This window comes from Mesocricetus auratus, unplaced genomic scaffold (genome assembly GCF_017639785.1).
Source record: "Mesocricetus auratus isolate SY011 unplaced genomic scaffold, BCM_Maur_2.0 Super-Scaffold_100027, whole genome shotgun sequence".
NCBI lineage: Eukaryota > Metazoa > Chordata > Mammalia > Rodentia > Cricetidae > Mesocricetus > Mesocricetus auratus.
This window is the reverse complement of record NW_024429208.1, coordinates 12,812,781-12,830,161: the sequence shown is the minus strand read 5'-3', so window position 1 is coordinate 12,830,161 and position 17,381 is coordinate 12,812,781. Positions and strand designations below refer to the sequence as shown.

Genomic DNA, 17,381 nt, shown 5'->3' with positions numbered 1-17,381 from the left:
ATTCAAGGGGTAAATTAAATTAAATAATCCTCCTGTATAATGCACATGATCAGAGTCTTTGAAATGCTTTCATGCCCTTTATTCATCCACATTCAACCCTATGAAGTAGAAGGTAAGAGCTGAGCCATTTGTGGCTGGAAAACATTATGAGCCTAATCCAATTTCACATCTACATATCAACACAACACGGGTGATGGTACTTGCTACCCTGGGAAAGATGTCATCAAGCAAAAGAAGAACAAAACCACCAAATTTATCTCATGGACAGTGGATCAGGATGAGTGAGGTAGTATATTTATAGTAAAGAACTATGGTCATGCCTTAAGTTTTATAAGAAACAGAAAGTATACCTGGACCATGGAGAAAGATGTTCCATTGCAGGGGAATCCCTGTGGATGCTGTGATCACAGAACACCTTAGGCATAGGTTCCCTGGCATTAGCTCAGTGGCATTGAGAGAGGGCCATCCTAAGAAAAGTCACAATGTCAGACATATTTAAGTAATTTTTGCAAAGCTAGGCTCATCTCTGTAATACCAGAACTCTCCAGGCTGGAGGGTCGCAAGAGTTTCATGTCAACATGACTTATATAGTTATATAGGTTAAGGGCAGCCTGTGCTAAAGAATGAGACCTTGTGTCAAAAGCAAATCAAGCAAACAAAAATCTTTAACTTTACAAAGGTAATTCTTTTAGAGTAGACTGTACCTTCAGTTGTCTCCTGGTTTACTTCCCCCCTCTTGAGCTGAACTCTGGGAACTTCTTCCTATATCATCCTTGTGCAGCCTGAATTGTTTTATTTTTTCACTCAGTGAAGCTTGATGGGTTTTTCTGCTGACATGTACTCTAGGACATCAGCAACCCATAATCTTTTAGAGTTGATTTCTGAGTTTGTGTACTTTTTAAATACTGAGTAATTTGAAGAATAAAGCAAATATTTACACTATTCACAGCTCTGCATATATATTTTCTTGGCTGTCCTTTGTCTTAATTCAAGTCCCACAGGTATTGCTGTTTTTCTGGGTTTGTCAAATATCTCTAATATTTTTAATGTTGATTGATGGTTTGCACTGCAAAGGAACTCTCTTCATAATGCACCATGAGGTCATCTTCTCCTTCCCTGTCACCTACAAAAAGGAAGCTGTTCTAGGTCTGTTATACTGCTGTGAATTGACACCATGAACTATAGGCGTTAAGCTGGACACTTGTTTACAGTTTCAGAGAGTGAGTTCAAAAACATTATATGCAGGGCAGGGCAGCAGGCAGACAGGCATGGTGCTGGAGCAGTAGCTGAAAGCTCCTGTCTGATCTGCAAGTTGGAGAGAGACAGACAGAGAGAGAGAGAGAGAGAGAGAGAGAGAGAGAGAGAGAGAGAGAGAGAGAGAGAGAGAGAGAGCTGAGACTGACTGTCATGAGCTTTTGAAACCTCGAAACCCACCCACCCCAGTGAACCTTAGCTGAATCCAGCACATATTATGCTACATAACTCTCAGAACAAGTTCATCTTGGTTTGGAAGTGTCTTTTCAATGACGGAGAACCTGAACATTTCTCTTGTATTTGAGAAATATGCTGTCCCTTTGTCTTTCCTGGAAATATATGTTAAAAGAGTACAACACATAGGGTTACAAGCCAGAGTCTTTTGTAAGCATCACAGTTGTCTACCTTCCAACCTGTTTGTTCCTCTTCAGTCCGCGCCCTTCAGAAGGAACCCCTTTCAGGGAAAAGTGTCTTTAAAGGCTACATTTCTCATTGTGTTTTTCTAGAAAGGATAAGAATATTTCCATAGATTTCCACTCCTGTTCAACCTTTTAGAAAAGATTTATATCATAACCCCAGTCTTTGTGCTTCTGGGGCTTGCTTCAAGTTGTACTCTGACTCCTCATCACTCTGGCATGAGAAGCTCAATCTGTGCTGCGAGGGCTGCTCTTAACCCTGTCTTAATTCATGCAAGGCTATCAAATTTTAACAATATAGGCCTTTTCTGTGAAAATGTCTGGATTTCCAGAGGCCAGTGCTCAACAAACGTGTGATACCAAGATTATCATGTTATAGTTTTACAGCTTTATGGCCCATTGCCTGCTACATGGAAAAAGTTCTGCATCCTTGCCACGACACCTCAGTGGGAGCATGGAACGATTAAAGTGTATCTGTTGTTGTTCCTTACCTCGTCTCTACTACCCAGTACAGAGACCCTGCATGCAGTGAGCATTTAGACTAATTTTGAATCATCAAAATAATATTCTCTTTTTATAAATCCCTAACAATAGGATCTTGGCCTCTTGAGATCAAGGAGCTAGGAAGGCTCAGAATGTCCTGCTCTAAGGTGGATGGGAATTTTTTTCCTCCTATATGAAGACCTACAGACAACCAGTGAGAGAGTGAGAATCAATATTCCCCAATGAAGAGCCCCCTCATAGGTTATCCAATTGTAAGTGGTCAGCCATAAAAACATATACATAAAAGCCACCTTAAATGGAAGAGGTCATGAATTAGCAACATAGTAGGGATATGTGGAAAGAGTTGGAGGAGGAGAAGGAAGGGTGAAAATGGTGTAAATATAGTACCTATGCATTAAATTCTAAAACCATTTTTAAAAAATAAAAGATAATAAAGTAATTAACTGAGTATAATTTAAAACAGGGTGGTTTTATGCAAATTTTGCCCTACTTATACTGAGGAATATTTATACTTAAGAGAGAGATAGGAAGAGAAATAAGAGCTTTGCTCCAGCAAGGAAAATCTAGTATACGTAAATGCACCCACTGAAATCTGACATTGAGTCTAACATCCCATAGGTCGTCAAGTCTTTAACATGCCATGGCAAATTTTCTTTCAGAACTTGCATATCTTTTCAAAGTTTATGCTTTCTCGGTCAACAAAAATATTTATAAGGTAATAATTGAAAACTATATATCCTTAAAAAGCACTTCACATTTGGCTGCTTACTGAGGGAAGTGACTAGTCTTCTGTGTTTTAATTGTGATATTACTAACTGGAAACCAGTATGTGCCTAAGTCACTCACAGCTGCCAAGTGGATGAGTGTTGGATTTGCAGGATCTATCCTACTGTTAAGTGTGATTTTAAAGCTACAGAATGTCATCATAACGAGGATAAATGTTTCAGCATATGTCGCCGCAGGACATACAAAGGTGCAGATAGCTGAGAATTTATCATTTCATGAGGCCATTATCAGAGTAAATATAAAGCTCTCCTTTATAAGTCATTATTTAAATGAACACTTTAAAAAAAGCTAGCACTGTCACTGAAACAACAGGAGCCATTCCACACGTAACTGGCTTTTAGAGACAACAAACATATCAATTACTTCAGATTTTATATTCTAGGTTTTAGACATATGCCGAATACTGTTAGCACTTAAGAACAATTATGTGATCCCAATACAAACTCTTGCCTCTGAAGGACAGTGGTACAAGCATACAATCACAAGCATAAAATCATAGAAAGCTGGCTTCCCTGAACCCCAAATGTCCTGGAACACTTGAAAGTCAGCAGGTAGACAAGCAATAACATTTTCATCACAAACTACCATGATTCACCCAATCTACTCTAAAGAAAGGAACAATTAACAAACTACTGTGCTACAAAATATTGTGATATACTTTATTTGATTGACTATGTTTTTATTAAAAAATAATGTTTTTCTTAGAACTAAAGTATAGCTATATTTTTCAGTTTTCTTTGTCACTTGAGGTCTTAGATATAAAGTCCAGCCAGCCAAGGTAATGTCAACAAAAGGGCTCATCTGACCCAGACTTATTACCACACCGTATACTCTGTATCCCATGCATGTTACTTGACTCTAAATTGACAAACACAACCTCTGTGAGAACCTTAAAGTGAAGCAAACTTGTCTCTGAATCCTCACTTAGAAATGAATACTTAAAAAAGAACGGAGAACAACTCAGTTTTTTACTCCATGAGCACAAAATCAACTTCCTTCAATTTTGAGATATTTTAGGCTATTTTCTCATGGTAGTCAGTGTTGGCTTAACTCCTATGTCTCTTGTTTATGTTTGTGCCAAGACTAACTTGATATCTCAACAGAGGCAACTACCAAAATACAGCCAATCCTTGTTAATCAGAAATCAAATTACAGATTTCTTTCTACAAATCTCTTTTGGAATACCTTTAGTTACTTCAATAATCTATTTCATAAAGGAATACCAAAATTTATGTAGAATACATAAACACCATTTTTAGAAATCTGGCTTTGTCCTGAAATAATACCAAGCATAATAAAATTACCACCCCTCAGAGCTCCCTACCTGCTCAGTTTTCTTAATTCTAAAGTCACATGTACCTTAAAAGTAAAGTGTAAGAACTAACCTCACACAAACAGCCTTTGAAGCCATAGGAATCTCCTGAACTGAGACAGCTGGCGACTGTGTATACACCTTCATCGATGAGAGGCTAATGCAGTGTGTGTCTGAACCTCGCTCTGATTAAGACAGAAAGAGAAACCTTCTCTTTCTTCTGTTGCTTATGATGTTTGTTGAACCCCATAACTGTACACAAGAAGCACGACAGACCCTTGTGAGGGATGACACATGACTGAATCTCACTTAGGGATTGCCACCTTCTAAGTGGAGAAAATGAGCAAGGGAATAGTGTCCATTTCACAAGGAAAATGTAAATGAATTTGTATGAAATGCATTTACACAAATACTGACAGCCTGATGTGAGGCAAACAGTCCTTCTGGGGATTGGAGATGAATGGGGAATAGGACGGCGTGTTCTGATGGAACCGGCATTGTGTAGGGAGTCTGGCTCCTGAAACTCCAAGGACTGTAGGGTGAAATCAAGCATGAAAGGCTGAGTTCTCTGCTAAGCTGTTGGGATTACCTAGCTGATTTCAGAAAAGGCCTCACCAGCATCTTTAAATGGACAGAATTGGTGCTGTAATTCTTCTATTCTGTTAGAATTTCCCAGGGTGGAAAGATGGATATTTTAGTTGAAGTGGATTATATTTACTGAGAATGAACTTAAGATAGCTTACAAATTTACTAGTAAAAATTGAGACTTTAGTCACTGATCAAGCTTCAGCTGGAAGCAGGTTTGGCTAGTGGACCAGATGTGCATGGCTATGTTTCCTGCCTCAGTGGAAGGCTTCATCCTGTGCAGACTGCCACTGGTATCCCGGACCACAGTGATATCAAACATTGGTAATTATCTAAGTCTATCCAATATATCTGCCATTTTAAAAGTACACTTGAGTCCAACGCGTAAACAGTCATAAAGTACTAGTGATGTGCTTACTGTCAGAATGTGTGAAGGCAAATTTCCAACCCAAGCATTTTTCCACTTCAGTCCATATTACTTCAATTGCAAATAGGGATTTCGAAAGCTCTTGTGACTTACAAGTTACAAATGACATTGCCATGATGTCCTTTGGATGGTATGATATGGTTACTATGCACAGAGAAGGGTAGATCTGGACCTCAGCTCTACATCTTACTATCAGAATCTCTCCTACTTCTATATTTGACTCTTCTGTGTGTCTCCCAATCCGTACTGTGGATCATGTGACTGTTGTATAAAAAGGAAATGTTTATTGTTACTGTTTTGAACTATGACCATCAAATTGAATGAGATAACATGAGCAAATTTACTTTAAGACCCATACATACTTCATAAATAACAGGGATAGACTCTAAAAAGTCAAAAATCTTAGTTAGGGTTTCCATTGCTCTGAAGAGACATCATGGCTATGACAACTCTTATAAAGCAAAGCATTTGATTGGGTTTGGCTTACAATTCAGAGGTTTAGTCCATTGTCGTGGCAGGAAACATGAGGGGGTACACAGGCAGACATGGGGCTGGAGTGGTAGCTGAGAGTTCTACATCTGGATTAGCAGACAGCAGGAAAAGAGTGAGACACTGGTCCTAGCTTGAGCATTTGAAACCCCAAAGCCCACCACCAATGACACATTTCCTCCAAAAAGGCCAAACCTCCTAATAGTTTCCGTCCCTATGGACCTAAGTGGGAACATTTTCATTCAAACCAGAACACCAATCCACCTCGTTACTAGACACATTAGTAAAAGTGTACATCAATCCATTATATAGGTCTTCTCAAAGAGTCAGCTAGGAACTACCTCTAAGTCTACAGATTTGAGTCCTTTAAATCTTCCTTTGCTCTTTGGATCTGCTGTGTTTATATGTTTGTTTTCATCAAAATATTACTAATAGTATATGCTTTCTGTACTTTCACAGGTAACTGAGCTACTACGTCTGTTATTTAAATAATAGAAAGATGTCTTCTGTGTGTGGAACTGAATAGCTTTGATTACAAACTATGAAACATAATAGCTTTATTTTTGGTAACTAAGGTGGGACCCTGCTGAAGAATAAATTTGTTGAAACCCCTTAGGAACCTATGACAATTAGAATAGAGTGAATGACAGACTCAATACTTGATCACAATGCCTGAATGTAATGGCCTTAAAATCTCAGTAGTTATTTCTGAAAGGAAAATAGAGAATTCCATATGACTTATTTTATTTAACCAGTCAGGAACATATAGAGCATGGGTGATTGGCATTTGGCTTTGAAAACCTGGAACTGACACACTAGCCCTCTTATAACCTTGAAAATAATACAATAAAAATGACTTTGTACAATGACAGTGAAGAAAATTTACATAAATACAAAAATGTATTAATGGAATAAAATAATATACTCTGGTCTCATAAGCAATTAATAAGCAGTCTGGTTTTATAATGACCCAAAATGATTTTTCTGTGCAATAGATTATGCTAGCCAATTATTTTTTAAATTACACCCAGAATTTCATTATGTAAGGATGGATCATGAGATGAGAACTAAAGGAATGCTCCAGCTAAAAAATAATAAAAATGTGATATTATAGTTTGAGGGATATATTTAGACTATTTTATGAGCAACTGATCACTCTTTGGAAAGAATGAAACAATATCGGAATTCTGTTAATATAGATGATTGTCAGATGAAAAATGGAAAACAGAAAATTATTAAAGGTAGAAGAAACAGCAACTCGTTCCAAACCTTATTACCTATGGCATTACGTCTTCATGATTCTCGATGACTTCACTTATATGCTGATGCTGAGTAATTGATGCAGTTGAGAGCCAGCAGCTAGGGTGGTGAATAACAAGGACTGGCTGAGAGCTATCTCCCAGTGAGCATTTCCATTCTCATGGAAGTAGGAAAGGAAGCCAAAATGGTCACTGTCATATGAAATGTGTTGGGGCCCTCGCCATTAACTTTTAGTGCAAGTACAGGTGTTTACACATTTGACTATGCAGACGTGTATGCACACGGTGGCATGAACCAGTGCCATCTCTCAGGAACCTCCATGGGTCCAGGCATAGGATACTTCCTGCTCTGTCCAGGCCTTCTTCCTTCTCACATTCCATATGTTTTGATCTTTTCCATTTCTCTGCCCACTGAGTGTCCATTCATTATTCAGGGTTCTTTTAGGCTGGTTCATCGATCCCAGAGTATAAACTTTGTCTTTGTGCTGCACAGAATAAACACTCATAAACACTGTTTATGAGTCTTCCCAGCATGGATTGAATTCTAAAATAATGTGTTTCAAGAATTTTCAAAGCATCACTCAACTCTTTGGTATTCTTCCCATTGAGGAGTGTTCCTTTCTTTTTATATTTTTTTCTTCTTTCATCAATTACATCCCCACTAAAATTTCCCTTTGTTCCTCCCCTCCAGTTCCCTCACCTCTTCTCTCCTCCAGATCCCTTCCTTCTCTACTTCACTTTAAAAAGGAGCAAGCCTCCCAGGGACATCAATCAAACACAGCATAACAAGTTACAATTAAACTAGTAACTGAAGCGACTATCATGGAACCTGCACAGGTCTGAGATAGGTATTCTGCATGTATGTTATTGCTATGTAGCTAAGTCTTCTTGTGGGACTCCTAACAGTTGGAACAGGGGTGTCTCTGATTCTGTCAACTGCTCTTGGGACCCTTTTTCTCCTACTGGGTTGCCTCATCTGGTCTTGATATGAGCATTGTCTTCTTTTGAGTTAAAACTAACCATGGTCAGAACTGTTTTACAGAGAAATCCTGTCTCAAAATACCAAAACAACAAAAACAAAAACCAAGCAAAGAAAACAACTAACCTCAGGAACTCTTGCCATTTGTCACAAGCAGTGCAACACAACTGAGCTTAATGGTCGCTATGACACATCATACAGACACCTGATTTTCCTTTTTGCATGTAAGCTGTAAGCAAAGCGAGAGTTTGCCTTGAGAGTCCAGAGTTCCATGTAAGAAGTCTGCCTTTAGATAATGATGCTGAAGATGTCACAGTGGGCACTCTGGTCCACAGCTCAACTGAGCTTCAGGCTAAAATCCGCACTGATGAGTTTCTTGAAAGGCATGTTCAGCCGAACCACCAGATGACCACAGCCCAGCCAGTGTCTGTGGAATTACTCCTGCTGTAATTCCTAAATAAAATGTTTACACAGTTGAAGAGTCATGGGTTTTTTTAGGCCTTAATAGTAACCAAATAATAAATATGTAAGTGACTATGTGTTGAATACAATGTGTGTGCATATATATGTATAAATTTATATACACATACTTCATATTCTCTTTCCATCTCTCTCTCCCCCTCTGTCGCTCTCTCTCTGTCTGTCTGTCTTTCTCTCTCTCCCTCCCTCCCTCATTCCCTCTCTCTCTCTCTCTCTCTCTCTCTCTCTCTCTCTCTCTCTCTGTGTGTGTGCATTCTATTTGCTGAATGGTACATAACCTGTATATGAAATGGAGTGCTTATATGTGTGCTGATGGGTAACTGTTCTACAAAACATTTTCAAATGTGTGTTATAAAGTACTTACATAACATATTCACTATTGATCCATTCATCAATAAAAGCTAAAAACAATCCCAATGGTTTTAATATGAACTGGAATTTATAAATGCATGGACTTAGTTTCACAATGTGTTTGAAATAGTTTTGTGAATTCCACCCTTTAAAAGAATGTTATCTCCCAGCCTTGCATAAATAATGCCAACACTGAAAAATATTCCGATTCTATAATTATAAATATTGGTTTTTTTTTACTTTATTTTTAGAGACAGGGTTTCTCTGTGTAGCTTAGTAAACCAGGCAGGCCTTGAATTCACAGAGATCCACCTGCTTCTTCCTCTGCTGGGATTAAAGGCATGTGACACCACTGCCTAATTTATATTGTTTTTTAGTTTTCATAACAACTTGAAATTGATTTCATTCTAAGAAACTCCTGCAAATTAAGATATATGTGTGCAAAGGAGTTATATGCCAGTGTGGAAAGTAGTTATGTTTTCCAGTGGCAGAATAAAGCAGAATCATGTCTGTCTATCCACTTGACTAAAAGAAGAAAACATGGTATGGCTGTTGAGAGATGGATAATTTCATGTGGGAAAAAATCAAGGAAAAAAATGGAATATTCATGTAAATTGGTTACAGTGTAGATGGATATTTCCTTTGTCATAGTAAATGATAACCTGTAGAAGCAGAAGTGTCACACACGGCTTGCTTCTCTGTACAATAAGAGCATATTTATAGACAGTGTAGCATTTATGCTGTCCAGGCTGATTATATGGAGAAGGGGTGCCTATGGGTGATCAGCACTTTGACTGTGAGTGACACTAATGCTCCACATTTTTATCAACCAGCCAGTGTTCAGATTTCTTAGTGCGTGTGACAGAGCAAAGGCCGTCCCGACTTTGAAAGAGGAAGTATTCAGAACCTGGTTCAGTTGGCAGTGACCTCATTCTGAACACGTTTAACTCATGAAAAGCGTGTTATTTTAGTGAACTAATATTGATAAAGACAACAAGTAAATGCAACACAGAGAAGTAACAGTGGGTTACCTGAAACAGCGGAAGCAACTGCGGCAAACGGAGACTAATGGGGGGGGACCTTGAATCAACATCGTATCACACCGGGCAGAGACTCTCTGGGGGTTGACAGGCCCCACCGCTTGACTGTCTTAAGACACACATTCTGAAGGGCTGCAGTGAAAACATAAGGAGCTGTGATTCAGCCACCTTGCAGTAGAGAAGGAAACCAGGTGCCAGAGAACATCCCGAGAAGAGGGAAAAATCAGAAAACTGCTGGGGAGAATGATGTCCTATCTGCTGGTTGAAGCAGCCACGCTGAAACTGATAGGAGTAGGAAATGCAGTAGCTCCATTGACAAACACAGCGCGTATTGTCATTCACCTACGTTCCAATCCTTGGATGCACATAGAAGTCTTTAGAAAACAAAGGTAGAATCAGATGATAAAACGCTGCAGCCAGGCACTGTGATACACACTTTTATTCACAGGCTCATCAATCAGAGTCATCTAAGAAGATACAAACTTTGTGGCCTTCCTGGGTTATATCGTACATACTAAGCCCCAGGCCAGCCTGGGCTACAGAAGGCAAGACTGTCTCAAATGAAGCAAACAGCAAAAACACTGCAATGTTGCAACCAACTAAGGGTAAAACCATAAAAATTATTCTATTATTTAACTTAAAAGCAGCAGTTATAGCTTTTGTAGACATTGGTAAATATCACACCAGCAAACTATTATTTAAAGGAAAGGTAGCAGGTTAACTGAATTGTTTTATTTTTTTAATGTTTTATAATTCATTAGCCAATTAAAAACAATGACTTCTGCAACTGCAGTAATAAAATATCTTTCAGGAGGGAATTCTGTCCAACAGTTGTCTTTTATAAATCATGCTTCTCCCCCATGATTAAATCCTTCAATGATCTGAAGCATGGCCTTCATTTACTTTTATTTACTGTTTCTGCTTTTGTAACACTTTTCACTCTCTGCCACTCCAACTTCAACCCCTAAATATTTATGTCAATTGAAGTTAATACTCTTCCATATATATGGGTAAGCATTGAATCCTATTAATTTATTCAGTCAGGGACATACGTGTAACTGGCATGTTCTAGCTATATTTAGAAATATTCACATCTTCGTTTCTCGCAAACAGATGCCTTATTAATTGTGTATCACGTCTTATTTGAAGACGGTTACTCACTTGCTGCTGCTGTCCCACATTCTGCCATAAGCTACATCTAAATAGAAAGCTCCTGGGAAAAGCCAGGGTTATTTATGAAATAAACGCAGCTTCTTAAGCAGCAGGACATGAGGAGATCCTGGCTATGGTTTGTAGAGTAGCTGTTCCTTTTGGAAATGCAGTAAAATGTGAACACTCAACTGAATGGCAAGAACCCTTTTGATACACACACACACACACACACACACATATGATTTATTTATATGTTCATTGGTGATTGTCAGAAAGCCGGAGGCTTTTCAGGTGAAGTATCATTTCACCAACACTCTGCCATTTAAAGACTGTAGTCTTTCAAGCAATCTCACAGAAGTCATTTTCTCAAATCTATGTGAATAGATATTTTTTAAATTTTTTTCTTGCACTTTTAAAATTAGTTCCTCCCACACAAGAATAGAGAAAAAAAATGTTGAAAAACCCTGCATGTAAGGTTGAAGTCTGTCATGTCTGGATAGCTCTCTGAGCTTGGCACAAAATTGAGGAGTCCCTTTCTGAACAGGACTCCCCTTATCTGCCTAACCTCATTTGGAGAGGGTCTCTTAGGGCAGATGACTGACCCTATATGGAGGGTGACCCTGCCCAGGGCTCCCAGGAAACTGCTCTATGACTCAGCATATCAAGTTCCCCCTCTTTCTTCTCTTCTCTGCCTGGTTTCAATTGGTGGTTCATTAACATTTGTCTGTCCTCAATTAGGTCCACACATGCAAATTAGGTGTATTTCCTCCCTTGTTTGTTTGTCCTTCTCCCCCCCCCACACACAAGCTGTATAAACTAGCCCTTTGCTTCACTTCAATAAATAAACTGTCTCACTGAAGCTAATTCCCTGAAGCTTATGGCCTTCCCAACCAAGCTCCTTGCCTTTGTACTTATGGGCCTGTGGCAAACAACCCCTGAGGAAAGGAAGCCCCACAAAACAAAACAAACAAAAAACCCCTCAACTAATGGCTTAAATATCCAACTGAATTCTCCTAAACCCTGAACACTGAGTGTTGTCCAGAAAAAAAAACCCACAGTGTTAAACAGGAGAGCTATTATTTGTCACCTGTGAAAAACAAACACACACACACACATACACCACACACACATACACACACAGAGACACCACACACACCACATCACACACACACACACACATGCACACACAGAGACACCACACACACCACATCACACACACACACACACACATATCACACCATACACACACCACCCCCACCCACACACACCACACCAATGGCATTTCCAAAGTCCCAGATCATTAGCTAGTATGTTCAGGTGACATCTGAGCTCATGGTAGAATGCAATCCCAATGTCTCAGCACTCGCCACGTTCAGTTCTCTGTGGCAATAGCATGTTGAGTATCAGTGTCTGGTTCTTAGGCAGCTGTGTGAACATTGTCTTTCCAGTCCCCATACAGATTTCTAAAGTGCCTTTCATCACAGCTCTTTTATTTCTGTTTCTTGTTCACCCCCCTGGCCCCACCACCCCTGTTAGTATCAGAGAGCTACAATCTCTTACTGTTTCATTCCACTAGATTACTAGGTTCTGGCTGAACTCATTTCTGTGAGATGGAGTCAACAAGAATCTGCAATCAGATGTTGTGATTATCCTGGGGTCACCTTGCGACATCCCATTCCTTCTGTCTCTGTACTTCAGTCTCCACCGTCCCAATCAGAAAATAGCTCTCCCAGGTTTATACTTATTTCTGATAGGACACCTCTCCTGATACCGTTACTCCACCACAGACAGAAACGTGAAACTCACCAGTACTTTTTTCGTTGAAGCTACTCCTCCACCAGTGTCTACACTAAGTGAAAATATTTTATTTACAAAGACAAAAAAAGAACTTTTAGACTTAACTAGTTTGTGCAGTATATAATTAGCTTTTATTTCATTAGAAGAAACATTTTGAGAAAATCAGAGTGGAAATGGAGAGCCAATATTAAGATTCTTTCAGTATGAGGGCATAACTAGGGAAATATAATGCTATAATATTACCTTAATGTACTTGAAAGGATATGTGCAAAATAATGTTTATTCACAATTGTTTTGATATTTTATTCTTAAAATTGTATCTCAGAGGCGCACGCCTTTAATCCCAGCACTCAGGAGGCAGAGGCAGGCGGATCTCTGTGAGTTCGAGGCCGGGCTGGACCGATAGCCTCCAAACAATACAGAGAAACCCTGTCTCGTAAAACCAAAAAAAAATTGCATCTCAGTATTCTACTTATATGTCCTTTTTATTTACTTATAGGTTTCATCAGAGCAGATGTCACCTAATTATATTATGCTTTCTGAGATGGGATGGAGAATGTAGGAGTTATGGATTCCTGCACTGAGAGCAAATGCAGCGAACAGCCATTTTTTGCAGGGCTTAATTAAAAGCAGGCCAACCGGACTTTACACCTATTCTTTGCATAATCGTAGCTAAGTGGCCAGGGTCAAAGGTAATATATTTTCCTCTTCTTTTCTCAGTCATGAACTCTCAACTTTAGTGCTAAATAATGTATTCGGGTACCTTTCTTCGTCATTCGAAACCTGACAGTTATACTTTTAAAATGAGATTTCTATCACTTTTACTTTTCCTGAAAATGTATTAATGTATTATTTTAGTTGTGCACATCTCATTCCACTGATTCTCTGAGTTTTGTACTAACGTCCCAGCATTCAGGCAATGGCTTGAAAACTTACATCCAATATTTACTATTTTGACTTACGAGTCATCATTAAAAATGAGAGGTGGCTCTTTGGGTGTCAAAGCTCCTGACATGGAAAAAATGCTGCATACTCAGAAGTTTATTGCACAAACCAGAATTTTAAGATGTTATCCCTACCTTAAAATCTAGGATGGACAAGAAGTAGGTACTGTTCAGGTAAACTTAAAAAAGAGCTTAGATATTTTATAAAGAATCATCATAAGACACAGAACGTTTCAATGAAACAGATTTTTTTATCTGGGTCATACTGAAGTGTTCTTTGAAAATACCTGCAAAACATTTATTGTTTGCATACATCTCTTTTCTGTAACATTTCTAGACATTCCCTCCTCATTTCTTCTAAAAACAGCATCTCATGCAGTATGTTTTAAAAACAAAAATCATTGCTCTATCCTTTCGACCCATTGTCAGAGGGTCTGAAATTTGACCACAGGAAACAGTCAAAGTGACAATCAACTTTAAAATTTTAACTATAAAACATCAATACAAACTTTTACTTAGAACAATGTATTGTAATTAGTGGACTTAAACAACGCTGCTACAATAAACACAGCTTCATATACTGTATGCTTTATTGGTTGAACAATCACATTGAGTAATTATGGACATGACAGGCATTACATGGAATACATAGGACTGGGGCATAGGTCAGGAATGATAAGAGGATGAGCATGTGCATTAAACCAGATCTGCTTCTCAATGCTGGTCTCTGGAGCCTGTTTCCTAGGACACCCTTTGTGACTCAATCTCCCTCACTTCTCCCACACTGAGCAGTGGCTGAGAGAGAGGAAAACCCCACAAGTATAGAATAAATTGTGGAGAGAAGTTCAGAGTGCGAGGCTTTGCAGCAAACTTGATTGACAAAGAACATTTAACATTACTTGCATTAGAGTTGCTTTCCCTATTATGATTTTTGTGAATACTTCTTTTGAAGTGAAAAATCTTGCTAGGGGAAACGTGAGGCAGGCCAGGGTGTGGAGAAAGCTAAGGAGTTCAATGATTGCTGTTGACAAGGATGTGCTTCAGTTTGCAGGGAACTTTCCTGGCATGCAGGAAGTCCTGGGTTCAAACCCCACCAATGTCTAAGCCAGGCATGGAAGCACACACCTCTCATCTCTGCACTGGATAGTGGTGGCAGAAAGATGAGAAGTTCTGAGCCATATTCTTCTACATTCTGGGTTTGAGGTCAGTTTAGATTGCATGGGACCCTCACTCAACAACAACATCCAAGGAGGAAGGGAGAGTTTTGAAATTTAACTATTGCACCCAGAAAAGATTAGAATTATTGTGGCATTTCTTTCAATATGTAATAGAGTAAAAATCTTTAAAGACAGAAAAAAATCAATTACATCCATTTCTTGTAAAAAATGTACTTAAAATTTATATAAGTATCAAAATCAAATGTTTGGCAAAAGGAAGAGAGTCACTAGTGAATATTTAGTATGTTTAACAAATATTAAAATGCCATAGTAGCCAAAATATTTTATTCTAAATAACATGTTTCTTGCTGGTCAAAAGAAGACACTGTAAAGAAGTGCACTTTTAAGAGTTTTATATAAATTTGCTTATTATTGAAGTTTTATTATAATCTGAAATTCTTGAATGTAAAAACAATTTTCAGACTTTTGTAGAAGTGTATTAGCTACTTGAAGCATTTGATACAGAGAGACAGTTCTGAAATGCTAAATGATTTTACTGCAGCTTAAATGGGCATGCACAGCCAAGAGAAACTTGTAGTGTCATAGGTGATTTGGAATTAACCTTTTTTTACCTTGCCTTAGAAAAATATGATGAGAAAAGAAAAGCTATATAATTTTTACTTAAAATTGAGGGGAGCATGGTAAAGCATTTGTTGTATATCATAGAGAAAAACATATCATCTGCAAGTGTTTTTCCTGTTGAAATGTTCACATCAGATAAAAGTACATATGATACTATAGCAACTGATTGGAAAATTTAAACCAAATATGGTTTAAATACATAGGGTAAACTTCTTAGTTGTATTTGAATTTTAAGACATAACTTTTGCCCTATTGTGGCAAAATACTGTACCCTTTTATCTGGCTTTGATAACATCCCTATTTGAGATTTACTTGTCTGTCAACCATCAACACAAGTGTCTTTGTCATTGTTTTGTTGCTGTGAAGAGACACCATGACCATAGCAACTCTTACAAAGGAAAGCATTTAATTGGTTAATTGGTGCTGGCTTACACATTCAGGGGCTTAGTCCATTATCATCAGGACTGGAAGCATGGCAGCATGCAGGTAGTTGAGTTGCTAGAGAAGGAGCTGAGAGTTCTACATCATGATCTGCGGGCATCAGGGAGGGAGGGAGAGAAAGAGAGAGAGAGAGAGAGAGAGAGAGCTAGAGCACCCAGTGACACACTTCCTCTGATGAGGCCACACCTCCTAATCCCTTTGAAGAAATGGTTCTCACTAATGACCAAATCTATGAGCCTATGGGATTCACTCTGATACATTTGTGATGCTCCCATCAAAGTACATAAATAAAGCAGACATGGAAAAAAATAAAAAATTTTCTGCGTTCTGCTTCATGAGACAATCAAAACTTTGTTTCATTTCTTACAATGTATACATTCAAAATTTTGCAAATAGCACCTTTATTAAAAATGACAAAGATTTAAAGTAATTAGTTGACTGTCACGTTCCTAAATGAGATGGCAATGACATGACTATCCTTAAAAATACTGTAAAACTGTATAAACTTCAAACACTACCATTCAACCATCTACTCTTTACGTATTTCTTAGCTCTGTCTAAACATAGTGAAATAAACAGCCGAAAATAACAATATCATCAACAATGTGCCCTTATTTGAGAAGTCACTTTCTGTGTTGGATCAATGAGGAACAAACCCGTTAAAAGAATTCCACAGTACAATATTCTGTTCCCCTGCAATTCCTGTAATGGGATTTGTGTAATTATGAGATTTCATGTGGTTATACACATTGACTTTGTTAATGTTAGCCAAACACCACGAGGGATCGGACTTTTGCCAATCCCTGTGCCTGCCTCCTGATACCAAGCCAAAGGAACACTGGCTTCACTAAACATTCTGCTTCCAACCTGTGCCATTTATTTGTGTCTAATGGATGAAAATAATACATGAAAGAAAGCATTACAGATAATTCTGAGTTACGCAGAGTGCCCTTTTCTTCCCTGTATTCTGAGAGGAATATTCTCAATGAACTGTTCGCAAAACAATATTTTATGACTGTTTACATCTGAGGTTGTTGTAGTATTTGAGTAAGATTTAGTGTTTATGGCTGTATGGATACACACTGCTTCCTGTACAGAGAAGATCCATAGAGTTGCCTGTATTAAATTCAGACACATGATGGTGAAACCCACAGAAACAGCTGACCTGAGCTAGTAGGAGCTCAAAGACTCCTGAGTGACAGCTGGGGAACCTGCGTAAGGCCCAAGTAGGCCCTCTGAATGTGGGTGATAGCTGTGCTTGGACAGTTGATGGGGCCGCTAACAGGGAAACCAGTATTTACTTCTAGTGCATGAATTGATGTTTTGGAGCCCATTCCCTATAGAGAGATGACTTGCTCAGCCTAGA

At 38.5% G+C, this 17,381-nt stretch overlaps 1 long non-coding RNA gene across 1 annotated transcript; it reads right to left on the bottom strand.

Moving 5' to 3' along the window:
• Positions 1 to 6,500: 6,500 nt before the first annotated feature.
• LOC110340969 lies at positions 6,501 to 10,007 on the bottom strand. The gene is made up of 2 exons (XR_002382826.1): positions 9,874 to 10,007; positions 6,501 to 8,464 (listed from the first exon to the last, which is right to left on the bottom strand). It is a non-coding gene; the product is annotated as an uncharacterized LOC110340969 (long non-coding RNA).
• Positions 10,008 to 17,381: the final 7,374 nt, after the last annotated feature.